Raw genomic sequence first — 26,813 nt, 5'->3', positions numbered from 1 at the left:
ATGTGTCTGTGATAAGGCTGTGCTTCTCAGGGCTGTGTGGACACCCCCAAAGAGTTCAGTGTGTGATGGCAGCTCCTGGAGCAGAACAGAAGGTGCTCTATTTTTGGGCTGGTGAGCTCCTGGTCAGCTGCTGTGCTCCAGGAAGGATCCAGATGCAGGGTTCCCTGCAGGCAGCTGGACCTGGCTGGCAGCACTAGCTCATATGTGGCTGCATTTAGCATCACAGTGTGCTTAGGAGGAAAAATGCTTAAAAGCCATCAAGTGCATGGTTTGTAAGTGTTTATTTAGCAGGAGATGCTCTGTACCAAGGTGCTATGCACTGCACACCAGAATAGTCAGGTGATGGTGACTGCTCACTGAAAGGGAGCTCCTATCAAATCTCACCTGTTAAAAATCAAGCCTGTAAAATCTCTTCTGTAAAATCTCACCTGTCAAAACCAAGCTGTTATACTTAAAAGAAACTGAACTGGTTTTAAACTGATCTGTATGTCATGTGTGCTACTGAAATAATTTTTAAAGAAAGGCTCAGGGAGATGGATGAATGGTCTTTATGTAGTGTCCAGAATTACTGGATGGGAAGTGATGCACTGAGTTATCAACCTTCAGCACTGATTCTGTGCTTATTTCTTCCAGTAATGTTCTTTATTGGTCACCTCATCCAAAATCAAACGTTTTCTGCCTTAAGGCCAAAGAAATCAGTGGAAAATGTCCCTAAATGCTGTCTGTTCCTGGGGACTCACACAAAACCTGACATTTTTAGCAGGTGGGTGTTCTACAATGAATTGCCATTCATGTCAGAGCCCAAAGGAATGGGTCACCTGCTGCATTGGGTGTGACCTGCCCATCTCTGCTGGGCTGCTCTCCCATTTCCAGCCTGCCCTGCTGTTCCCTTGAGAACAGATCTATCTGCTCACATTCTGAACCCATCCTTTGTAATCATCTCTGAAGGGCAGGCTGGGAATCTCCACCTCAGGCTCATTTCTGTCCGTGTCTTTTTGAGTTTCTAGCAGGTTTCCTATTCCCTGAGGCTGTGTCTGATTGGAATGGGACCTTTGGTAAACCCAGAGTGAATTTTCATCCCTCTTTTCCATTTCTCATTTTGTCACCCTCATGTGAATCTCATCCAGCCCTGTGGATTTCTCATGGAGTTTCTGATCTGCTGCTCCTTTGCTGTCGGCTGTCCTCCTTTGCAAAATGTACAGATCTATCTGGAAGCTCAGTTTTTCTGGAGATAACTTAACTCTCAGTTTTCATCTGGAGATAACTCACTGTTGTCCTTTGCCATTTGTAACCATAATGGCTCCTCCACACAGCAACCAACCCTCATTTTCCCCACCTTCCTTTTGCAACTGGCAAACTCTTTCTAGCTCCTTTTTTTTCCCCCCTCCTATTTAGAATGCTTTAAAGGGGTTTTAGATTCACCTAATCTCTTAATAAAAACTCTCTCAGTTTTCTTCTTCAGTGCTGAAATTTTCACTATCAATTTCAAATGAAACTTTGTACTCATTTGTTTGGAAAAGGTTTTGGGGATTTTTGGTTTTGGCCATAGTATGTTGATTTGGTTTTTTTCGTGCATATGTCATGGATCAAATTTTTCAGAGACATGGAACTAAAAAGAAAAAAAGTCCTAAAATCATTATTTTTATAAACAAAAATCTTTCATTAAAAGCTAACAGAAAAAACCCAATGAGCATTACAAAAAGCAATCAATCCTTCAAGAATTTATTCCTCCATCAAATAATTTTTTCGGGATGATGTGTAAAACCTAGAACTCATGTTGTAGAATAAGCAAGCATTATTAAATATGAAAATAAACAAACATTTGTTTCTTTTCTTTCAGAATCAAACTTTTGGTGAGAGAGAGAGAACTAGATAACATTGTTTAGAGTGATAAACAAGCATTTTTACATATGTTTTTCCAGGAAAAAGGAAATGCTTGTATAATGGTTAATTCAGACAGCCTATTCATAAAACCCTTCATTGAAATTTATTCCTTTTTCTTTTTTTTTTTTTAATCTCCCTGATAATATAGCTCAGTGTTTGTTGATAAAACAGCTTGCTTCTCCCCAGATGGTAGTGCTGAAGCTACCCAAGAGCAGATGAGGAATTACACAAATGTAGGTCTACCTCTTTTTAGGGAAAACAGAAAGGCACAAAACATATGCTGACTATTTGTTGCCCTAAACCCTGCTTCATTCACTCAGAGAATTAATGGCTGGGGCTTGAGAGTATAAATAATGAACTCAGTTTATTTGGGGGAGGAAGGATCCCTTCACTGTGGGCTATTTAATTCTAAATAGTAGGAAAGACACAAGAATGTGTAATTCTTAAGTTTTAAAAAAATTAACCCTGAAAATTTATACTCAGTTCTAAGGAAATAAAAAAAAATTCCCCAAAACTACAGTATATAAAAAATAAAAATAATGGAGAACCCAGTGAATAATTTGCATTTAAAATTATCTTGCTAGGCAAAGCACCTGATTTGGTTTCTGTTAAATTATATATATTTTCTCCCCTGCTGCAGAGAAATGAACTTTTTTTGTTTCCTTATTCTTTCATGATGTCTGTCTGCACGGTGAGTTGGCTGCTTTAGATTAAATAAAATTGAAATTTACTATCACAAGCATAAGTGTTTGCAGATTCAGAGAAAATGGTGAAGAAGTTGGACAGAAAGGTGTGAATTTGATAACAGAAAGGTGTGAATTTAGTAGACAAATGCAGCTGCAATCCAAGGGAATGGTAAATGCACTCAGAGAATTATGTCTTTGGCAGCAGCAAGGGAAGGAAAACAGCAGGAAAAGCAACTGCTGCTATATACTGAAATACATGCTGCTATACTGAAAATTGGAGTGTTCTGTCACACCTCAGAACTATGAGAACTGGTGAAATACGTTTATTGATATTCAAAATTTTAATACATTATTTGTGTATAATCTACGTTTTTATACAATCACTGTATTTTTTTCTTGTCAGTAGATACATGTGTTTTGATTATTTTTTATATCTCATCACTGAACATGGAGCTCCATTTAAGCATTCTACCACATTTTCTACCAGAAAAGCAAAAGGGATTCTATGAACATCTAAAAGATTTATAGTGCTCATCAAACAGACACCTTGTGCATGCTGCCCTGGAGCAGGGGCTGGACAGAGCTAAAGAATAAAGCAGGGATTGATTCCAAGCATCTCCTCCATGGATCCACCTTGGGCAGCACCAGAGCCCAGCCAGGGCTGCACCCAAGAGGAACCAAAATGGCCCCAAAATGCACGAGCGCTCCCGGGGTCTCTCCCTGGGATCAGTTCTGCTCCATTTGCACCTTGCACTTCATTGTCCCATTCCAGCTTTAGCCCCTGCAGTCCCACCCTGCTTGTTTTTCTCTCTGCAGCCCACGGGGTTTGTGCTCTGGGGCTGAGATTTGGATCATTTGTCCTTGGTGCCCAGCTGGAGCAGGAATTGTTTTGTCTCCCTGCTCTGTGCACAGAGCTCACCATCCCTGAATGTGGAGCTCAGACCCACACACTAAAGCAGCACAGAATGTGAAAAATAGAAAAGCCAAAACCTGAGGCATCACAACAAATCAGAGTTTGGAAAGATTCTAAAACTCTATCTCAATTTTCTGTAGTATTTGAACTCTATTTCATTTTATCATTGCACATTTTGTGCAAGCAGCAGTAATAGATACCCAAATTTTCTGTTACTTCCAGTTGTTCACTATTTCCTAACTCATGATGAACAAGAGAGGGGCTGTTTCTGCACATGCAAACCAGTCTCCATTTTAGAGAGCCCTTGAACTCCAGGGCAGATGTGAGGCTTGGCGTGCCAAGGGTGGTTTGTACAGCATGGCTTGGGGAGGTGCTGAGCACATCTGGGACATGCAGCAGGCAGCAAGGCCACTGGGGAAAGCCTTAGGGTGATTTAGGCTCAACAGCTATTAAGACTCAGGTTAATTTGATGTTTTTCCACAAAAAGAACAAGTGCAGAATGTTCATATTAGAGATAAGATTATAGATGATAAAAATTAAATTATACCAAGAATCATATTATATAGTATATAAATATCATCTTATATCTGATATCTTCTTCTAGATCCTCTTCTTCTAGGTCCTCTTCTTCTAGATCCTCTTCTTCTAGATCCTCTTCTATATCTTCTTATATATCTATCTTCTTATATCTTTTATCTTATATTATTAATTTTATGTATAATACAGATATATATTAAAAGAAATAATATTATCTATCTAATATTATATATTCTATTATATATTAAATAATATAAATTATAGGTTGCCAGGACAAAAGGGTCGCAGGGAGGGCTTTGATGCGCGCAAAGCCTGCAGGGTCTGGAGTTTGGAATGCCCATGTCCTGTAGCCTGCTGGGGCTCTCTCTCCAGACAAGCCCCTGGCCTTCTGCCTGCTGCTTCTCAGGAGTGGATTTTGTCTGCCTGCCAAACCAGCAGCACCTGGAACATCTCGGCCAGAAGCAGGTTTTAGAAAAGCTGTGAAACGTTCTAGACATTTCAGATGGCGAAAAAAAGACACCTTCCTACAGAGAAGTTTCTCATCTCTACAGTGTTTAGGTCTAGGTGAAGTTTAGATTTCATTAGCTAGAATGTTTGTTTTACTTTACTGACCAATTAGGAAAAAAGCCCCAAATTTTCTCTAGCTTGTCAGGTCAGGTTTTGCTTGGTCAGGTTGCTGCTACTCTGGATTTCCAGAAGAAATATAGCCATTGTTTTAACTAATTTTTTAAAACTACATTATCAGATATTTTAGTACTTTATTGAGAAAGAAAAGCCTCGCTTATCTTTACCTGTTATGGAGAGGAAAAGTTCTACTGGGTCTCCATACCAGTAGAATAAATGAGAAAATCAAATTGGCTAAAACTGGCTCTCGTATGTTCACAGTAATTCCTTTTTTATTTGAAATTAAAGCTAATCCTGCTATCTGTGCTCTCCACAGACATGGTTAGAAATGCACACAAGGGCATTGCAGCCGTAAGTTAGGTTGTGTTGTTTAGGGTTCAGATGAGGGCAGTGACAGAAGTTTAAATTCACACTTTTGCACTGGGGAAGGACCACTAAGACTTGATTTCAGTTCCTCAAAATAACAGCACTTGTGACAGTGTTTCTTTCTTCCTCCCATTTTTTAATGGTTTCCACAGGAGCTATTCTCAGAGAGTGACATCTCTGAGGTTCTTTTACAGGGTAATTTAAGACCATTAACATAATTTTTCTTAGTCTGTAGCTCCAGCTGCTGCAATTTGTCTTCGAGATTCACAACTCCTAAAATTCACCAAATTTAATTTAAAATGATGGAATATATTTCCATTTATTTAGCAATGAGAAACAACTGCAATAAACACAGAGGAGAACTAAATGGATGGTGTAATCATGCAGATGCCATTGCCAGCCTGATCTCCTCAGGCTGTCTGTGTGCTTTTTCTGTTGCATCAGTTGATCAGATATTACCGTATTGCAAGAGCTTCTTGGGATATGAAGCAATTCATTTTTAATGATATTTCTGATGACTTTCACACATGCAGAGCGGGCCAGTGCAGCTCTACCAAGCTTTGCCAGTTTTAATAAGTGCACAGCCCTGCCCTGCCAGTCACAGCATGAAGGTCTCAAAAGTTCAGCCCCCAGCACCAAACTGCAGGCTCCCCTGGGAGCCTTCTGCTTTCCCTTTTCTATTTTTGTGTACACCAGACCACATTGTCACTCACTTTGCCCTCTCATTGTCACAGCCTCTCAGGCTGGAATTAAAATACAATCAGAATTCAAATTTTACTACTACTTGTCCGTGGTGGGCGCATCAAAATTAGTATAACAGCTGTAATGGAAACCCTAGGTCCTGAATTCCATCAAAACAAATGTACAGGGCTACTTGGGACTTCTATTGGCCTCTGCAAAGAGAATATTATCTTTAATTTCAAACAGTGCAGAGCACTTGAGGCTGGTTTTTATCACGTCGCTGCTGAAAGGTTGTGTGCTGCATTTTGCACAGGAAGTCTTCGGTGGTTTGTTTGTTTGCAGGGGTCCCAGGATGAGGGAAGAGATGAGAATCCTGGCTCCGTATCTCAGAAGGCTGATTTATTACTTTATGAAATATATTAAAAGAAAATGATATACTAAAACTATACTAAAGAATAGAAGAAAGGATTTCATCAGAAGGCTAGCAAGGAAAAGAATGAAATGATAATAAAAGCTTGTGACTGACCAGAGTCCTGACACAGCTGGACCCTCTGATTGGTCATTAAGTAGAAACAACTCACACAGACCAATCAAAGATGCACCTGATGCATTCCACAGCAGCAGACAATTATTGTTTACATTTCATTTCTGAAGCCTCTCAGCTTCTCAGGAGAAAAAAATCGTGGCAAAAGGATTTTTCACAAAATATGTCTGTGACAGGAGTCGAGTTGGAAGGTGCTGCACTTGTGTGTAACCCAGTTCTCAGCCTGGAATTCAGGTGTGACACCTGAATGTGTCCAAGGGATTGCACAAATATGGCTGCAGTGTTTGAAGTCTGATTTCTAGATCTGGTCCTGTCAAATATGTCTGTCCAATTTCTCACCTCCTTCGCCTTGTTTAAAAGCCCATTTAACTCCAGACCAGAGATGTGCTGCTTCTCCCTTTCACCCTTCCCACAAGAAACTGCAGTCCACTCCTCCAGCTGAGCAATTGTGAAATTCCAGACTGTGAAATTCCCTTCTGTTGTAGATGGGTCTGAGCCCCAGGGTGAGGTTCCTGAGCAGCACAACTCCCTGGCTGCTGGAGCACAGGGGCTGCTGCCTGCTCCGGATGAAGATTGACCTTCTCTGTTCTCACACTGTACCCACCTTCCTAAACCTCTTGGAGGTTTTCCCCTCTGGCACTCAGAATTAAGGGACAGCACATGAGGGGGCCATGGTTTTGTAGTAGGGTTGTTTTTTTTATTAATTTTCATTTGCTTAGCAGCCATCTGGATGATGATTTCTCACTGATGCTGGGAACAGTGGGAGTCAGTTTGGTCTTTTCTTGCATCTATCAGTCAGTCATTCTCCTGACTGTACACTTAAACTGGTGACTCTGTCACCTTTAGGTTCCGACAGTAACTTTTCTAATTAAAAATTTCTTATAAAAGTCAGTCAGCAAATTCCTTATCAGATTTGTGAAGCATAGTTGGTGAATAATATACACAAACTGAGTATGGGTCAGTATGTGTGTCATGCTGTCAGATTTGCTGCTGATTTCTGGAGAGCTCAGTTTTGATGCAGATTTGGTGCATTTGGAGGTGAAATTTTGGTGCAATTTAACTTGGCAGCTGTTAGGGTTGGTTTGGGGTTTTGTACTGGTAGGTTGTTTTGGTTTCTTTCACCACCCCAAGCCTGAGACCACTTCCAGTTCATACCTAGAACATTCTTGGTAATTGGCAGCTGCCTGTTTTCCCTAACATCATTCTTGTAAGAGATGGAACAGTTCTCCCTGAAGTTTCCTTTTAAAACTTCCCCAAAAAGAGAGACCAAACCTGAGAGGTGTTAACCTGGGAAATGAGAATGTGAAAATCCAACAAAACTCTAGGCAACAGGAAACTGTTGAGTGCATCCCTGCCACCCTCAGCAATTACTGTGTAGAAATCCACTCTTTAAATACAGGGAGCAGCATCCTCTAGGTGAGACATGGTTTCCCAGCTGGGTCGTGGTAAGCATACTAATATTTCATTTAAAAGGTTCAGAGACATTTGGGAGATTTTGAGGCATGGCTACAGTTTGGCATCTTAAACTCGTGCTCCAGATGAAGGAATGTGTTTCCTGTTTCATGTGCACTGTGTACTCTGCTCTTAGAAATAATCCTGTCTGCTAACTGAGTAATAAGGCATAAATAAGTAATAAATAAGGCATCCTTTCACTGCTTAAAAATACCCGTGTTTTACAGCAATGCATTCCTCAAGTGTATTTAAGTGATTGAGATTGAATCAATTTGAAATGTAAGTAGGTAGCTCCTCTATCTTTATAAAACACAATTTTATAAAAAAAAAAAATCAAATTGGTTTTAGAGTACTTTTCTGGAGTCTGTAGCTAAGGACAGAATTTCTATGATTTAAAGCTGCATCCTTGGTAGTTGGTGAAGCAAAGACATGATGATAGATGTTTTCCTGGAGTGACAATTTTCAATATGAGTGTAGACCTCTGGGGTAGGTAATGTTAGAGGCAACTAAAACATGTTAATGGAGATGAATTCATTTTGAAATGCCTGAGTAAGAGACAAATCTTACTGTTAAAAGAAAACAGCATACCACCAATTAGAGTAGGAGCAATAGAATAATAGGATAGTTGTTCTTGATGCTAGAGTGAAATAATGCTAAATGAAATTTCTTTGGAAAATCGTGTTTTGTTCTTACACAGCAACAAGAAACTTGACTGAGAAAAATATGATCTTCTCCCTGATAGGAAAGTATTGAACAGTATATCAAAACCCAGAAGGAACATTTTAGATCACTTCAGTGTCCACCAGGAGATTTTTTTTCTCCTACCTGACTCAGGCTTAGACCTTGCCTGCCTGCAGACCACAACATTAATGGTTGATTAATGAACGAGGTGTAGCCAGACTGCTGCAGGGAACTGCTGCTGGAAAAAGTGCCAGAATACACAAAGGAACTCTGGCTGGCCAGGCAGTTCCATGCAGCTTCTGATCTTTCTGTGCATGACCAGAAACTCTTGCTTCCTTTGCATAGGTAGAAAAGTCCTAAGTGTAAGATGTTGAGGAAAAAATAGGAGAAGGAGGCTCCCACCATACTCCTGCAAAATTGTAATAAAAGGCAATCAGAATTAAGATTTTACTATTGCTTGTCCATGGTGCACACATCGAAATTAGTATACAGCTGTAATGGAAACCTTATTTTCTTAAATATTTTTACAGAAGCAAAAGGAGAAAAATAATATTTCTTGGATTTTTATTTTCTAACTCTCCTTTTTCTCTCTGTATTTGTGTGCCAGAGTTGAGTTTGTGTTGGAACACAGCTGAATCCCTAATGGCCTCCACTATTTTTTTCCCTGAGATATTAAAAGAAGTGCTGTAAAGGTCAGCCTGAGGAGCCTGAATTCCCCTTTGGCTTGCCTTGTTTTTCCTCTAGCATTATTCCACAGCCTCTTGTGTTTACTTTTGATATAAAATTCTGTATGAGGAAATTGAAACCACACAGCAGAATGCAAGAAGTGAGGCAGCACACTTTGGAGCTCAGGACTTCTGTGCAAATAGCTTCTGTTCCCAGACATTTCTATTTTTTTTCTGCTGTGTGCACCAAATTTTAGGTAGCTACCAACGTAGCCAGAATGCAAACACAGCAGTGTTCACTTATTTTCAGTTATAACAAATGTTCTCTTCACCGGGGCACTGATAATAATAATTATATGGCTGATGAGGATTTAGCAAGTGTGTCTGAAGTCAGGCATGCCAGTAACCCTGTTATTCTGATTTTTCAGATGTGGCAAGTATTGTATTGCAATGCAGCAGAAGGTGGAATTATCTGTAGTATCAGAATTGCCTCAGTCCTGCACAGTGTGGTTACCTTGCCTAATTTCACCAGCTGAGAAGTTCATCTGAGCTTTTCAAGCTTCTGCCTTTGCTTACCTTTATTCTGTAGCAGCAGGTGTCAGGAGCATCTCCTGCTTTTCCATGAGCACAGTGAAAAGCACCCCAACCCTTGTATAGAGGAAACCACCTTTGCTTAGGCCTCCTTTGCTCTACTCGAGGCATAGCCATTTTCTCTAAGTGCTATTTAATGTTCTCCTTTGCATTCTTTGGCATTGTCTAGCAGTTCAGTCTGAGCACCAGAACCTGGGTGTTTAAAAGATCAAGTAATTAGCACTCTACTAATAGGATGTAGAAATACCCCCCCTCCTTCGCTAAAAAAAAAAAAAAACAAAAAGAAACACCCCCCCCTCCCCCCCAAAAAAATAGAAGAAGAACCAAAAAACCCAGCAAAGCCCAAGAGCAATATGGAATGAAAACCTTAAAGAAGAGACATTAAGACATGGATTTAGAAGTCAGTGTTACAGTTGCAAAGAGACCTCAAGGCTGAATGACTACGAGTTCCATGTAATAATCAGATGTGCACCCCCAGTGAGCAGTGGTGTGGTGCAGGACAGAGCTCTCCCTGCGCAGTAAGGGTTGCCTCAGGTTTTAGCTTTTGTAGTTTTTATCATTTTCAGATTCTGTGCTGCTTTAGTGGGTGGGTCTGAGCTCCATATTCAGGGATGCTGAGCTCTGTGCACAGAGCAGGGAGACAAAACAATTCCTGCTCCAGCTGGGCACCAAGGACAAATGATCCAAATCTCAGCCCCAGAGCACAAACCCCGTGGGCTGCAGAGAGAAAAACAAGCAGGGTGGGACTGCAGGGGCTAAAGCTGGAATGGGACAATGAAGTGCAAGGTGCAAATGGAGCAGAACTGATCCCAGGGAGAGACCCCGGGAGCGCTCGTGCATTTTGGGGCCATTTTGGTTCCTCTTGGGTGCAGCCCTGGCTGGGCTCTGGTGCTGCCCAAGGTGGATCCATGGAGGAGATGCTTGGAATCAATCCCTGCTTTATTCCTTAGCTCTGCTCTAGGGCAAGCATTAAAGGGAAGCAGTTCCTTTAATTGCACCAACCTCTGTCCCTGTAGCTGCACTGAGCCCTTGGAAAGATTTGTAGGCAGAGAGGGCAGGCAAAGAACAATTCTGTTAATATCCATGAAGTTAGAAACTCAGATTTGAGCAGAACTTCTGAATGCATTCTACTTCTTCACAGTTTTATAAGGAGAGGCAAGTTGGCTAATTTAATTGCTGTACACAGGTGTATGGCAACAGGCATTTTGGCTGTTTCCTTTCTCATTTAACTTTTATTAACTTTGTTTCTCATTTCCAATGAGGGCAGTAAATCAGTATTACCCTGTTTATGCATTTGGGAGACTGCTATTAATAATTTTGCCTGTATTGTTCTACATGGTAAGTCTTTTCCAAGAACAAACTTTTATTCTTCCTGCCTCTAGAGCCTTTAAAATAGAGAAATATTGCTGTGATCAGCTTGTCTTGCTACCAATTGCATTCCAAAGTTTGTTTGGGTCAGTAGAAGGTCTGGACATGTCACATATGCCAAAAATGAACAGGACAGAACATCTGGAGTGACTTGGTTGGGGAAAAAAAAAAGTATAAAATTAATTAGGAGAAGAACCTGAGAAAATGGGAAGAACACACAGTATTCTTTTAGGCTGCTGGAGAACTTGTTCACATAAATTTTTCGAACTCAAGAATTGAGGCCCTGCTATCAGTAATATCAGTGCATGTTTGGGATGTAATAAATCCATGTTCATGGTCCTTCTTCCCATTCAGCAGAGCAATAACTGCACTGGAATTGTCTGCCCTCAGATGATGCCCTAAGTTCTGCTGGCACAATTCCAATATCTGGAAACATTATAGTTTTATTTTAGTGTTAAAAAGTGTCAAACACTCATTTTCTTTATTTATGTTGCCATCCTGTGTTGTGGAACAGATTCACACTTCTCCTAAAATTGTGCTATCAGTTCAAACATGCTCCATGCTGATAAATATCAAACCCAATATCTCATGGTTTAAGGAAAAATAAATTACCTGTTCAGTCTGGCACTAAGCAAGGCTTAAATAGCTCTGGACCTCTAAGGAAGCACTTGCTCCCAAACAAGGCTCTTCTGTAACTAGGTTAAAGCATAAATAATCTGCTGTGTTTGCCTGTGTTGGCTGGGAATAAGCTGACCAGTAATCTGTTGATAGAAAAATGCGCATAAATCAAAGGAGATGCACAAGCATACATCTGGAACAGCATATCTATAAACTGAGGGTTTTTTTAATTCTATTTGTGAAGCAAATAGAGGGGTTTGTCCCCCAAAGTTGTTATGATCACAGCACACACATATTTTCTCTTTAAAAGGCATTACTATCAGTAATATTCAGAAAATATTTCTTGCTTCCCAGGAACACTGTCCCCCCTCCCCCCTCCCCTTCCTTGTTTCTCCTGCTGTTTATAGCTTAAAATAGATGAGAATATTGCAGAGGAGATCTGGAGGCTTTTCTGGGTTATTTCCCTCTCTGAAACTGCTTCCTTTGAGTCTCAGAGCTGCTGGTGTGTCAGGTGTTTGTGCTCCTTGCTCTGGGAGCCCAGAGTGTGTCCTGGGGGAAAATTCAGTTCCATCAGTTACCTGGGCTGGAGCTGAATAAAAGCGAGGTGGCTTTGCCCTTACTGCTGATGGCTGGAGCAGTTTTGGCTATGGCAGTATTCTCCTGGTATATTGAATAATATTGAATATTATTTACTGAATATTGCACATTAAAATAACACCTCATCCAAATTAGTCTAGAATTGTCCTTGTGGTTATAGAGCATTTCTGAACTAGCTGAGGTCAATAAAATGATGCTTGATTTCCAACTGAAGTTTATTGCATCTTACCAGGAGAGCAAAACCCCTCCTGCTTTAAGTAGACCTTGCTTTTTTCCTTGCTTTTATGTCAGTGCCTCACTATTTTTCCTGCTGGATTTTGTTTTTCCAATTACTTGCCTGAATCTTGCCATCTTGCTGTGCAAAAAAGCGCCCTGCTCACTCAGACCACAGGGAACAGGCTATGCTAAAATAGCAAAAAAGGGAAGCAGTAAACTCAGACTTTGAGAAGAGCAACACATGGGACCAAGCAAGAGAAATTAGTGAGTAACAGATGACACCTGGGGTGAGATTTTGAGAGGAGAAGCTGACAAAATGTACTAGCCTGTAGAGAAATAGGTTACCCACCTGCCTTGCTGTCACTGGAGCATCTCTTCTGCTTGTTTGCCATCCTCAGGAATCCCTAAGAATATTTTCAGCGTTTGCAGTAAGAGACTGCTTAATGGAGACCTAATTCTAGGGGGCAAAAAAAAAAAAAAAAAAAAGTTGATGGTTGTATGGTTGTATTTTTTTATGGCAAAGGAAGGAGAAATAACAGGTTGCTGGCAGTTCTGCAATATGGTCCCAGCTACAACACAAACACAAGCAGAATTTTGTTACAGGTTGCAAATTTCTTTCTGTGTCCTTGAGAATCTTCACAGGAGTGCAAGCATTGCTCCTCATTTGCAAACTGTTAAGGTAGTTATCATTCTGCTGTTACCTTGTCTTATCCTCATTTCCTCAGCTTGTAATAGCTGTGGCCTATTTCCTTTAGAGGTCTAAGTGATCCTGGTTTAGCAGAGGCGTGGTTACCTGGGGCAGCTCCCATTCCCTCTGGAGGTGTGCTTTTATCATTATCATGTTTGGGAGCCTCCAGCAGCACTCAGCTCCAGCTGGCCCAGTTTCAACCTGCTGACATGATTCTTCTTTTTTTTTTTTTTTTAACAATTAATTATTTCTTATTTCCAAAAAGTACATTTCTTACTACAAGGGAATTTGCTGCGACTTTAACTTTTTACCAAGCTATTCCATGGGCTGCTCCACTTGCTCTGTCTCCCTCTCAGGATGACTTTTAAAGACATTGAAATATATCTCATTTGTCTTCTGAAATCCAGAGCTGGGTAAACTGTGAAACCTTCATGCCACTCACTTTTGAAAGCTGTGAGAAGTGTGACAATTTAATTTGGAAATTAAATTAGTTATCAAAATAAAATCATCCCAAATCAAAAATCGAAATGACCAATAATCAAAATGATCCAAAATAAAAACAATCAAAAATCAAAATGATCCAAAATCAAAAATCAAAGTGATCCAAAATCAAAAAGACCAATGATCAAAACGACCAAAAATCAAAATTATCCAAAATTAAAAATCAAAGTGATCCAATATCAAAATGATCCAAAATCAAAAATCAAAGTGATCCAAAATCAAAAAGACCAATGATCAAAACGACCAAAAATCAAAATTATCCAAAATTAAAAATCAAAGTGATCCAATATCAAAATGATCCAAAATCAAAAATCAAAGTGATCCAAAATTAAAAATCAAAGTGATCCAATATCAAAATGATCCAAAATCAAAAATCAAAGTGATCCAAAATCAAAATGACCAATAATCAAAATGATCAAAAATCAAAATGACCAATAATCAAAATGATCAAAAATCAAAATGGCCAATAATCAAAATGATCCAAAATCATAATGGCCAAAAATCAAAATGATCCAAAATCATAATGGCCAAAAATCAAAGTGATCCAAAATCAAAATGACCAAAAATCAAAATGATCCAAAATCAAAAAATCAAAATGATCCAAAATTAAAATGATCCAAAATCAACCTACATTTTGTCTGCTTCATCATGGTTAGACATCATCATGACTTCACCGTGGCTGGACAAACCTTTCAGTTATGGAATTCTGCCATTTCATGGATGGTGTAGTTAAATACTAGAGACTTTTGAGGGGGTTGGTGTTTTTTTTTCTTCAGTTCACCCCCTTAATTTTAACTTTTCCTTTGAATCTCAGTTTGGTTGCAGCCCACTTGCACCACCAAGGTTTGGAGAGCCAGTCCCAATCCTTGCTGGCACAAGAGCTCTGGTTTAAGAGAGATTTTCTGTGCAGTCCTAGTGAGTAGTTTTGTCTGCAATTGATGCAGAATAGATCATAAATTGATCTCAGCCAAGTTTAAGGCCCTTTGTTTTTTGTTGACTTCTCTTATTCAGGGTAGTCTTCATCACCCAAGTTGTTCTCCTCTTTATTAAACTCTCTTTGGGCAACATGGTCTTGGAATATTTAAAATTTCATTGTTTTCTGAATGCCGTGTCACAGAACGGATTTGTTCTTTGCTAAAAAATTTAAGTTTTCCTAAAAGGTAAATTTTTAAATTTTTAAATTTTACCTAAAGGGTAATTTTGAGGAAAGGGACACAGGGCATAGCTGAGAGAAGTAACTTGCTAAATGCTTTGTGGTGAAAAAACCCATCAGTTTATTCTAAGCTTACTTCTCTTACCACCTGCTTCAAATAGATGACATTTTCCATCAGCATTCAGTCAATATTTTCACTGAAAACATTTGTACTGTTTTTCTGAAGACCATGCAGTGTTTCAGACCAGACTTCTTGTCATTTGATACCCAGTGCTTGCTCAGGACTGTAGTGTTCACATTCATTACCCAGCTTCAGTGACAAAATATGTTAGATAAGGAAGATGTTTAGGGAGTGATAAAGAGGTTAAAGCCATGAATTTACTTCTAACTGTGTTCCAAAAAGAAGATGAAGCAGACATAACCTTTTTGAAATCATTATTTGCCTTTTTTTGTGTGTGTATATGTGTGTGTGTGAGAGATGCCATTTTTCCTGGGACAACAATAAAGAAAAATTAAATACAAAAAATATAATGGAAATATTAAATATAGTGGAAATGTACCTGAGTTAAGTCATCTGGGTTCTTCATGTGTTTAGAGAGAATGAAAGCAGGAGGTTTGAAAGCCTGTCCGTGGCAGCACAGTAACTTTGTACTGCCAGGAGACCCAGCCTGTTCCTCCAAGGCATCCAGCCCTAGCCACTGTCCCCAGAAAGATGGAGATAGCCTCACTTTGAAATATTTCTTTGTTTCTCTCTGCAGAGGCTTGCATTACAGATGAATTGGGCAGGCATGGTTGTGTCAGCATTAGGCTCTCTGTGGAGGGCGGGGATGAGAAGGGACAGATCCATTTGTGTAAGCAGTGCAAGTTCAGCTTGCTTTATTTTGGTGCTTTGGGGCAGCATCACTTGTTCTACAATCCACACAAAAGTGGTCAGGCTGCTCACAGAAATAATTATGAATATAAGTAAGTGAAACACAACATTAGCAAGTTTTGCTTGGAGACAGAAGGGAAAACAAAACCAAAACTAAAAATATTTTCGTATTTTTCCAACTGTATGTGTGGCTTAATATATATTAAGTGTCTTGTCTGCCTGTAGAGCAAGGAGCACAAACAAATAGGATTTTTGGTGAAATTGCATTTTAGTGGTTGGCACACTTCTATTTGGTTAAATTCAATGCATTCCAGGTGTGAGTTTCCATGACCAGTTATGTTAGTATCCAAGGTTTTATTTTTAAGCATTTTTCCCAGTGAATATTCTGGTAACTCACCCTGTGGCATAAAAAGGTGTGTGAGTTCAGCTGGCTTTTGTTTTCTTTCCTTCCGTGGAGCCTGATTCCACAGATAAACTCAGAGAACATCTGTTGTGAAGAGCCTTGCAGGGGAGACAGGTAAATGAAAGCTTGTTTTGTGAATCCCAAAGTAAATTTTCACAGGGAGAAGTGCCCATGTCCTCTGCACCAAGCTGGGAGCATAGCTAATGCTCCATAACCAAAACCAGAGATGCCTAGGAAGTTTGTTCTGATGTTTCTAGCTGGAGATTGGTCTAAATCAAGTATTCAAATATTTGAAAACGTGCTTGAAATTCAAGTGTTAGCTTGACATATGGAGCCTTTAGAACTCACAGTTTGAACCTGGGAAGCCTTACGTGATCACGAGGGATTTAAATTCAAGTTCTTCTGGAGTTCAAAGTCTGATATAAAGGTGTTTCTCAGCTGTATCAATGTCTTTGGCTTTTCTGCCCAAAGCCACATCCTGCTGGCAGTTTGCAATTTCCCACTGTGCTTCAGTCAACTGGGCTCTTGAGAGGATGCACTGACACAGAAATAAACAGTTCAGATTCTGCACAACTCCTGGCCACATGCAGATCTTCCCAGTTAGGATGTTTTGCCAGTCTTTACCTCCCATGATGATCCAAAATTATGCCTTTTTTTTTTCAGAAGAGCATGAACTTAATCTGACAAGAATTTAGGCACTCTGATTGCATTCTTAGTGCTCAGAGCATTTGGGGCCAGTTCTCAGGTCTGAACACACAAAGAACCACTGATGAAGGTTGGTAAAAAAGATAAAATTCTTCTGCTGGTGATTCAGGTTTTCTGAGTGTCTCAGTTTGGAGTTCTTATGATCTGATTTGAGTGAGTAGCTCTGTCTTCTTATGTGATTATTTTTCCCCCAGGTATTTGAGAACAAGAGGAATTTTTACCAGTGTTTTGGGAGAGCATAGTACTCCTGGCAGGATTTTGCTGCCAGGTGCTGGATGATCCTGCATCTCTGGAAGTGAGGCTGAAAACATCTGTACCTCTGGCATGTTTTGGATTCATACTTTGGTTCTTGGTAATGTTCTAAGACATCAACATTTGGTGTCTAAAAAATGTACTTTTATCTGCTCAAAATCAGTTCCAGGCACTTTTCTTATGGGGTTTAGTTATCTATTTCAAATTTTGTTAAAAAAAATACAGAAGAACCTGCAAATAGCCTATGTTTTCAAAAGAGATTGTAACCCCTCAGTCAGAATCTGAGCTCCTTGCTGCTTGATGAGATTTGGAGGAGGAACAGGGCAGGGACCCTGCAGAGGTTGTATCCTCTGAGACACCTTTTATGGGGCTATGTCTTATTTCCAGTGCTATGGCATGACTTAACACACTGTAGAAAATTCCTTTAAGGTGGCTTTCAAGAGGTGACTTTTTAGAATCTGAATGGTGGATTTAAGGTACCTTTGCAAAGATATGAATTAATTCAGCGTAAGGAGCTTGGCTTTCACCACAAAGCCAGACTGCAAGGGGAAGTAAATGATTTGCAGCTCTCCAGAGCATTTTAGAACCTGTTCCTGCATGGCTGTTCAGCAGCAGAGCAATTCCTAGAGGTCAGCACGAGCTGTCAGCTCTGCTTGCCACTGCCCTGTGCCAGTCAGTCTCCTCTAATTGCAGACAGGACTTCTGCTCTACAGAGAAATGTCATAGCCTGTTCTGATAGGAAGGTAGAATCTGTAAGAGAATGGTTATTTATTTGCATTTTTTTTTCATTGTTTGAATGCGCACCTCCCAGAAATTTGCACTTAAAAGGATGCCTGTGTTTTATATTATGACACATACATTATCATTTATTCGTGCAGCTCTTTCAGCTAAATTTAGAAAGACAGTTTTAGGTCATGAAGTCTAGAGAAACATTTCAAATACAGCAGAAGAGTATGTACCATTAATATGGCATGTATGAATTTATGTGGATAGCATTTGAAATGGAGATGGTTCCATCATTCTACATCCTAGCAGATTTTACTATAATGGATTCTGACTGGAATGTTGCATGCACAAATGCACACACAGAGCACTTAACCTTAAAAAAGACTGGGCACTCTGTGGTGTTTAGGATGGGTTTAGTTAATTGAGTATTGATTTAAAGAACATGGAATACAGCTGTCCTGAATTTTTGGTTAGGACACTTGTATGGCACCAGTCAGTGTGTCCTCAGTCACTGTGACTGCAATAGGACAGAGCAGAATCCAGGAGAATCCCCTGAACTGGGAATGGGATCAGTGCTGAAATCCACACTGAACTGACAGTGGAGTGAGAGATTATCAAGGACTGTTGAGTGAAATATTCTGCCCAGTAAGATCTCCAGGGAGAAAACCATATAAATTAGCTGAGAAAAGCCTGAGACCTATATAATCTTCACTGAAGAGAAAGTTTCTTTTAATTTATAAGAGTGGCTCCATAATTTCACAAACCCAGCAGCACTAATTTCTTTCTTTCCATCCATCCATCTATCTATCTATCTAATCTAATCTATCTATCTATCTGTATCTATATATATCCCTATATCTATCTATATCTATCTATATCTATATATCTATATCTGTTACCATATATCTATATCTAGTTCAGAACAGTTATTTGGAAATATTTTCTCATTTTCTTTCACACCAATGGATTATTATCATTTTATTTAGGCTTGCCAGCACCCTCCCTTTATTGTGGAGAATATCCATTATTTTTTACAAGTGTAAATATATAATCTTCTATGCCCAGGGGCACACACACATAAATGTATGTATATTAAGCTTTACCCAGGTACACTAAAGGCCTTCATATTCTTCAGGAGAGAATTTTTCATTACCTTGTTATATCACACCAGGACCTGAAGAGCCCTTTATGTCAGTTCTAAAGATGTCAAGATCTATTAATAAAAGACTTGGACATAAGCATGGCTTGGAAAACACATTTGTAATAGAAATGAAAATGGCATTCATCTTCTATGGTACAAAAAAAAACCACCAAAAAACAAGGCATTTCCTAAAAACTTTTAGGAAAAAAGAAATTGTGAATTAATTAAATTACAGTTATCTAATCTCCAAATTTTATTAAATGAGCAGATTAAAATCAGTAGAAAATAGTAGTGGGGAAAAACATCTTTTGGGCTTCAAGTTCCAAAATTACTCTCCTTCTCCTTGAGAGCTTTATTGCAAAGACCTCTTGCCCTGCTGTGTGTTCTCAACTGACTCTCATATATGTGGCCATAAGATGGGTAGTACTCCCTTGGGACAGATGTTTAGGGGGAAAATGGAGTAGAAATAACCTTCAGCTAACTTGCTGTGGCAAAATTTTAGAAAATATTTTAGGAAATATTTTCTGTGTGTGTTTTGTCTACTTTCAGAGCTTAAGTGAACCACATGGCTTTGAAATTTGTTTTTAAAGAAACCCAAGTATTGTAGAAGGCAACTTTTTCCACACTTTCAATATCTAATAGTGCAAGGAGAACTCCCACATTCACATTCTCAGAGTAGTGATGTTGTGTCATGAAGAAGAATCGTGCAGAGGCATGCTGTGACCTGGTGGTTTCTTCAATAAATTACAGTTCTCATGTGCATGACTCCCTTTCTGCCTGTCAGTCTCCTTGCTAAACCTTTCCACTGTTTGTAGTCTAAAAATGATGAGTTTGAACTTCTCAGTTCACATGGCCCACCAGAGCTCCCTGTCAGTGCCAATTACTGCTGTTTGCCCTCAGACCTGGGTCTCTGTTTCCCTCTGCTGCTCTGCTGAGACATTTTGTTTCTTTCCCCAGTTTTCCCAGTTTTTCCCTGGGCTTGGGAAGCCACACTCATCCCTCTTCAAAGCCAAATTTTGCTGCTTGCCTGCCTACAAACATCTGCCAGAAGGTCTCCAAAACTGCTAGAACACATGTAGAGTCTGCAACACACAGAAATGTTGGGACGCAGACGTACAAAAACCCTGCAGGGGACAAAGGTGGCTTTTTGGGGTGGCACAGTGGCAGTGACAAGGACAGAGATGTGACATCCCACCTGTTGGATGGGAATTTCTTTGACTGAAGGTGAGACGGGCTGAAAGGGAAGCCCCAGGAGGGAAAGCAGATTTTCCACCTGTGGGCTTGTGAAACTCTGTAAGGGCAAGATGGGGTGGGATGGAAGGTGAAACAGAAGAGGGAAACTTCCACATGATTCCCTAGATCTGCTGCTGTGGAGGGAAACTTTCAGGTTTTGATTCAGCAGAAAACAAAGTCGTATCTGAGCAGAACAAAAATAGCTAAAAATATCTTTTAGATTTATTTTCCTTTATGAAACATTAACAATTACTTTTAAATACTTTTTTAGTTGAGGTGATTGCTGTGGTTTGCCTTAACTCACGTCTTCACTCTTCCTCTCATTGAATTTTTGGGGTTTTTTTTCATGTGTTTTGCTGTTGCTTTGGGAGGTTTTAGGGAAGTTTTGCCACTTTGCTGTACCTCAGCAGCCCTCAGGGTGTCAGAGCAGTGGGGAGCTGAGGGCAGACACTTCAACCCTGAGCCATCCACTGCTGGAATCTGAAATGCACAGAACCCTCAGGACTTTGGGCTTGTAAGCCAAAGCTTAGAATTAAACCCAGGATTTGATCTGAGACCTTGGAAAAGGCTTCCAAACTCAGGTGCTGGAAGGGAGAATGTGGATTTGTAGTTTGAAGCGGAGACACGTTAAGCTAAGTAGAGGAAGGTTTAGAGTTTTAGAGTACAGCACTGCAGGTTTGTGTGCCATAATGTAATTAGTTAAAAAAGCTTCCACTCTAGCATGAGTCTATAAGACAAAAAATTTAAAGGTTGGGTTAAAAGCATAAATATCCTTGTTAGTACTGTTTTATTAGTTAATAAATCCTTAAAAGGTCTTGTAACTGAGGGTGTTTTGACCTTCTGAGCCATAGAGTGAAGCTGTGAGCTGAACTCACCCTTCCTGCCTGTGTAGAAGATAAAAATAAATTGCATCATCTAAAGCAACTCAGAGATCCCATCTAGAATTCTTTCAAAATTCCTCACATCCACCCTGTCTGGAAGGGCTCTGCTGTTGGAAAGGTGCTCTCATGTGGGGAGGGTGGGCTTTTGGTTATGCCTTCTGCTTCAGGCTGTGACCCAATCTTCAGCCCTGGCCAGCTAACAACGTGGGAGACAGCTCCAAATGGTCAGGGAGTGCCTTCAAGGTGCATTTAGCAGCTGTTTCAGTGGGTCACAGCGTGGCTCTGCAGTGAAATTCAGCCTTTTCTGGAACACAGGGATGGCTCCAGGGCTGCCAGGGGGTCACGTGCAGGCTCGTGGTGCCCTCGCTTGAACCCTCAGCGTGTGCAGGGCTCGCTCCATCTGCTGCATCCTCCCTGATAAATCAGACAGCTGCAGTGCAAGGAGCCTGAGGGCCTTCCTCCCCTGCAGGACATCCCCTGCACTGCCTGCACTCACCAGCAAATTCACTCAAATTTGCTCAAATTCGCTCAAATTTACCCAAATTCACTGAGTACTCCATGCACCAAGGCACAGGCTTCCTCACTTCTCTTCTCCAAGCCTTCCAAGGCTGCTCTAGTTTTAATTTAGATTATTGGTGATGAACAAATAGGTATTGTACACTTCCACATGCTACTGACAGTTTTAAAAAGTGACACATTAAAATAGTTGCCTAGCTATGTATTTAAACAGTGAAGTCATTATTAATTCAGTAAATGCCATAATGGGCTTTTAGAAATGACACAGAATCCTTTCCCATGACATACATCAGTACTTATATCTTTTGGTAGGTTTTTTATCTGTTGAAGTCAGAAATCTGGTCCTACTTTGTTTGCATTTAAGGTACTCCAAATTTTCCCCCATAATTTAAAAGACTTAGGTGGAAGTTCTCATTTCCACAAGGCCTTTAGAAATATCCCATGAACAGAAGTACATAATTTTAATAAGACATTTTAAAATTTTTATTGTTTTTATTTTATTTTTATTAATATTCTTATTTATTAAATAGGAATAATTTTAATAGTAATTGAAACATTTTATAACACTATTTTATATGATACCTAATACTGAGCTTCAATATAATTTTTAAATCAGCTCAGAGTTGAAAAGAATGGAATCTTAACTAGTGTAGATAGTGGTAAAAATGCATTTAGATGTTATATCTTTAATGAGTCAGAAACTAACAGTTCTCTGCAGCACAAGGAACTTCTTTACCCACCTTTGCTAACTGCATTTTTAATTACAGAATGGCAAATCTCTAGGTGCACGGCCTCCCAAAAGTGGTTTTGTTTGCTAAGTGGACACAGGGCACAGTATGTGACACAGCTGGCACACCTGCTCATCTGAAGATTAGGGACCAAAAAGCCTCTGTGAGGACAAATATTTAACATATGTGTGCATATTTGCAAGACAGAAATATATTTTAACATTTTTAAGAGCAATACAATCAGGAACAGTCTGGTTCTGCAGACTCCAGTTCAGTTAGCCCATTTTAAGCTGTGTTATTTAAAAATCTCAGTTCTTCCAAATAAATAACAGCAAATGTTAGATATTTTGAACAGAAAGAGCTGGCAGCTGAAAAACAGGGAACAAAAGGCTTGTTAAAGTAGGTCTGATGTTCCTTAGGAATATATGAATTTCAAAATGTGTGTCCTTCCAGCATTACAAAGGGAAAAAGTAAGTGTCTGTATGTATACACAGACACACACATGGTTATATTTGTAGAAGTACAAATGTAAAGCAGAAAGAAGTAATGAAAAAGCACCTGATTTTATTGACATTTGATGAAATCCCAGCTATTCTGAGAAGCAAGAAGTGTATGAGTTCTTTCAAAGCTGCGTAGAAATAGATGGAACAAAGCAAAAAGGAAATCTTGGGTTGCCTCAGGTATTTCACAGAAGCACAGGCAAATACAGGTGCTTATTTTGGCAGGGACACTCAGGGCTCCCTCTCTGCAGCCAGCTTCTTTGACCTGCTGAGCACTGCCAATTAAATCTGAGTATGAGATACAACCTGAGGTGATCAGTCCTGCTGAGATTTAGCTCATGTTGGAACCCTGGTTACTGGGAATTTGAGATGTTTTTGGGCTGGCAGGCCCTGACCCCCAGGAGAACCCTGCATTTGACCTGAGGCCCTGGAGAAAGCTTCCAAAACGGAATGAGTGTGTAGTTTGAATAGAAGTTTTGAATAGAAGTGTGTAATATCACATGGCGGGCAACTTAGAGTTGTAGAATAGAGCAATATTTATAAAACAAAATAGACATTTTAGGGCAGAAGCTGGTCTTTCTTGCTGACTTCTTTATGGGTTTGGGTGGTATTTCATAATTAGATAAAAAAGTTTACATTGTGAGTTAGAAGGTAGTTAGTTATTGAGTTAAAAATAATTTAGGTGTCAGTTTTTAGTTAGATGGTTCATCCTTAAAAAGGTTTCTAGAGAGAGAGATGCAGCTCCATTTTTAGTTTGTTGAAGTGCTATAGAGCTCACAGTTTATAACACTGTAATATAGATAAAAACCAAGAAACATCTGACTCCAAACACGAAATGTCATCTCACACATTTAGTCCCAACTCTAACAAAAAGAAGTTAAAACTCCACAAGTTGCCTCTGAGCAAAGAGAGAAGTGTAATGTTAGCTGTTCTAAATAATACAAATGTCAGAAATTGGTATGCCTGCAAACTTTATATCCTTGCTAGGAGCAAGGTGTAAAATCAATGTGTTAGCTCATAAACTCTGTCTATAACCTCATGGGGCTCATTGACAGATTTGAATTTGACCTTCCTCTTTCTGGATGTCTTGGGTTAAGAGACCAAGCTTTAGAAAGTGTGTAGATATTGGCTGTGATGGCTTTATGTCTTTAGTGCTTAAACAGAAAGCATTTCACCTCATGAATTTTTAAATTGTGTTAGTAGATACAAACATTGGTATCCCACACATTTATAAATTAATAACACACTGCAAAGGAGAGCAATAAATAGTGAAAAGGAATGAAAATGAAATCTAATGCATAGATTGGATATGTTTGAAATAGCTTTGACAGATACAGAGCCCATTTTCTTTTGGAATTGTTTTATGGAACCATAGCTCTTTTAGAATTGCATTTAAATTTCATCTGCGCTGAACCAGGTGTCCTTCAAATCTTGTCAGGAAAGAGATTTCTTTCAGCTCTCCACCCTCCCTCTATGTACCCAGTATTGTGTATTTTCTTTTTTGAACTTAAGCATGTATTTTGCAGAAAATGTGCTGCATCTAAAGTACATTAGTGTAAAATCCTAGCACAGCAAGAGTAGCACTTCTGCTAAATTCTGTACAAATACTCAGGCATGATTCTGATTCCAATTCCCTACAACTATCTTAAAAAGAGGATAAAAAGAGCAAGTGGGGCAATCAATAGCTGGGAGCAAGTTGTAATGGTAAAACACAAACAAACAAAGTTATGTACAGTATTTTTCTAGAACGAACGGAGGATAAAAGCAAAGATTAATCGAACTTCCTTTAGGAGTGTTTTCATGCCTCTCTCTAAAGATATCCAGCCTCACTATATATATTCTTGTCAGCTGTCTTGGTGCTCAATTCCCTTGGCTTTCCTCAGGGCCTTACAGCTGCTGGTTTTACACTGTGGCTAATGCAAAAGAAAAAAGCCTGCTCTCAAAATATCCTTTTGGTTCTCTGGCTATGTCTGCCCAGGTATCTCTAGAGATGATAGCAAAGAGAAGTGCTTTCCCTGAAGGCTTTTGTGGGGCACCTTGTTTCCCAGAGCTTTTAATGACCTGAAATACCTGAGCAGACCATGTTAAATAAACAAAGACAAAGTCATGGAGGCTACTAGAGATGTCTGATTTTTGTGCAATGAGCAGCCAGGACTTTTGGCTGTGACATACATATAGAAATGTGTCCCCAAGAGTGAAAATTGGCATTGAGTGGAATAAAGTGACCTTCATCAAGGCAGATCTGCTGAATTCCCTGTGCTATTTTACTGGTACAGACCAGACTGGGGAGAGACTCCACTGGAATGAATGAATGAATGAAAGAATGAGCGGCAATTCCATGGCAATTCATGCAAACATTACTCATGTCTTCTGGCAAGGTTATCTAAGGATAAATCTATAAAAAGAAAGTATTTAAATTAAGTATATAAAAAGAAAGTATTTAAAGTATTTTAATCATTTAAATTTCTTTTATTTTAATGCTTTAATAGATTGCAGGTCTGTACAGTGTGGAAACCCAGGGCACTGGGAATATTTCTGTGTCTGCTCTGGGGTGTCCTGACCCCCAGGGGAGCACTGACTTTGACCCTCATCCATGGACAAAGTTTCCCAGACTTCAAGATAGACTGGAATCCACACAAGTGTGAAATAGATTATAGAGAGCAGTGTAGGTGTATCACTTGGTGAGAAATTGAGGTTTTGGGATTTTTAGTGTGTTGTGGATGGAAGCAAGATGGAGGACACAGGATGTCATCCTGGGCTTCTTCTTCATGCTTCTTCTTCCTTCTTCTCCCTAGGTTTGGGTGGCATTTTGTAACTGGGCAGAAAAGTCCACATTGCAGCTCTTTGGGATCAGTTATTGGGTTAAAAGGGAAAATAATCCAGGTGTCAGCTCTTAATTGGATAGTTTAGTCTTAAAAGACCTTGTACCAAGAGATTGTTGGCCCTTTTGTGCCTTCTAATGAAAAGCTGCTGAACTTAGAGTAGTGAGACTGTTTTACTGATAAGGAATAATAAACACCTGAGTCTGAACATGAACTACTGTCTCAGGTGCCTTCAATCCAGACCCAGAGAAACCCACAAGAGGTAGATGCATGAATTCAGCTGAGAGCAGAGGGGCTGTGGGTGATCCCTAATTGGCTCCAGCTGTGCAGGACAGGTGAATGCTGTTGAAGGTGAGGAGCCATGGAGTGCCCAGGGGTGCTGGGCAATCACACAGGGAGCAGAGGGCACATGGGGCAGGGCATCGACAGGAGGGCATAAAAGCCTGGGCTGAGGGACAAACAAAGCAGCCACTTGCAGCCTCCTGAAGTGCTATGGTGTCACTCTGTGTGGGCTGAAGCCTTCTGGAATTGTCTGGTGACACTCTGGATACTGTGGCCGTCTCAACTGTGACCTGTGCTGTGGCACATACTTATTTTCTGTTCTGATATAGGATAAGGAGGAAGGTAAAGTAGCCTCAAAACTTTAAAAAAAGGGTATAAAGAAAAAAATTATTAATAGCAACTAAAAAAAAAGAGTAATAAGAATTAGAACAAAACTTTTAGGACGCGTCTCTTCTTACATCTTTTTCTTTCTCATTGATAACATAAAGAATCACAACCTAAAACTTTCAGTTTACTACTTTTAAACTAGTCTTTTTTCGGTTTATTTAGGGAGAGAAATCCCTTTTGTTAATGTTATGGAGACATCCATATAACAAAGAGTTTTCCCATGTCTCTCTCTACAAAAACAGCTGCCTGGGGAAATCTGTAATTGTGAAATCCCTCCCATTTGCTACAAGCTCTTCTTACAGTTGTGCTTATGGGCTATGTTAAATTATGGGGTAGTTTAAAGATGAGCTGTTTAAAGGCAAAGGTTCTCATTACTTAGTTTTGATTTTATCTTTCTACCTAAAGGTCAGCTGGATGGAGTGGACACTGGGCAGGAGTTCTGCCTCACAAGGGATTCCTCCTGTCGGGAGCGCTTTCCTGTGAGACCAGAGGCAGCACCCTGGGGGAGAAGAGCACTGTCTTTTTTGCTGGTAAAAGTCTGCTGTGTTTTAGTTATCATGACTTAGGTGCATAGAAAGAGGTTTGCATCCATCAAAATTAG

Source organism: Camarhynchus parvulus, chromosome 5 (assembly GCF_901933205.1).
Source record: "Camarhynchus parvulus chromosome 5, STF_HiC, whole genome shotgun sequence".
Lineage (NCBI taxonomy): Eukaryota > Metazoa > Chordata > Aves > Passeriformes > Thraupidae > Camarhynchus > Camarhynchus parvulus.
This window is presented reverse-complemented; position numbering follows the sequence as displayed.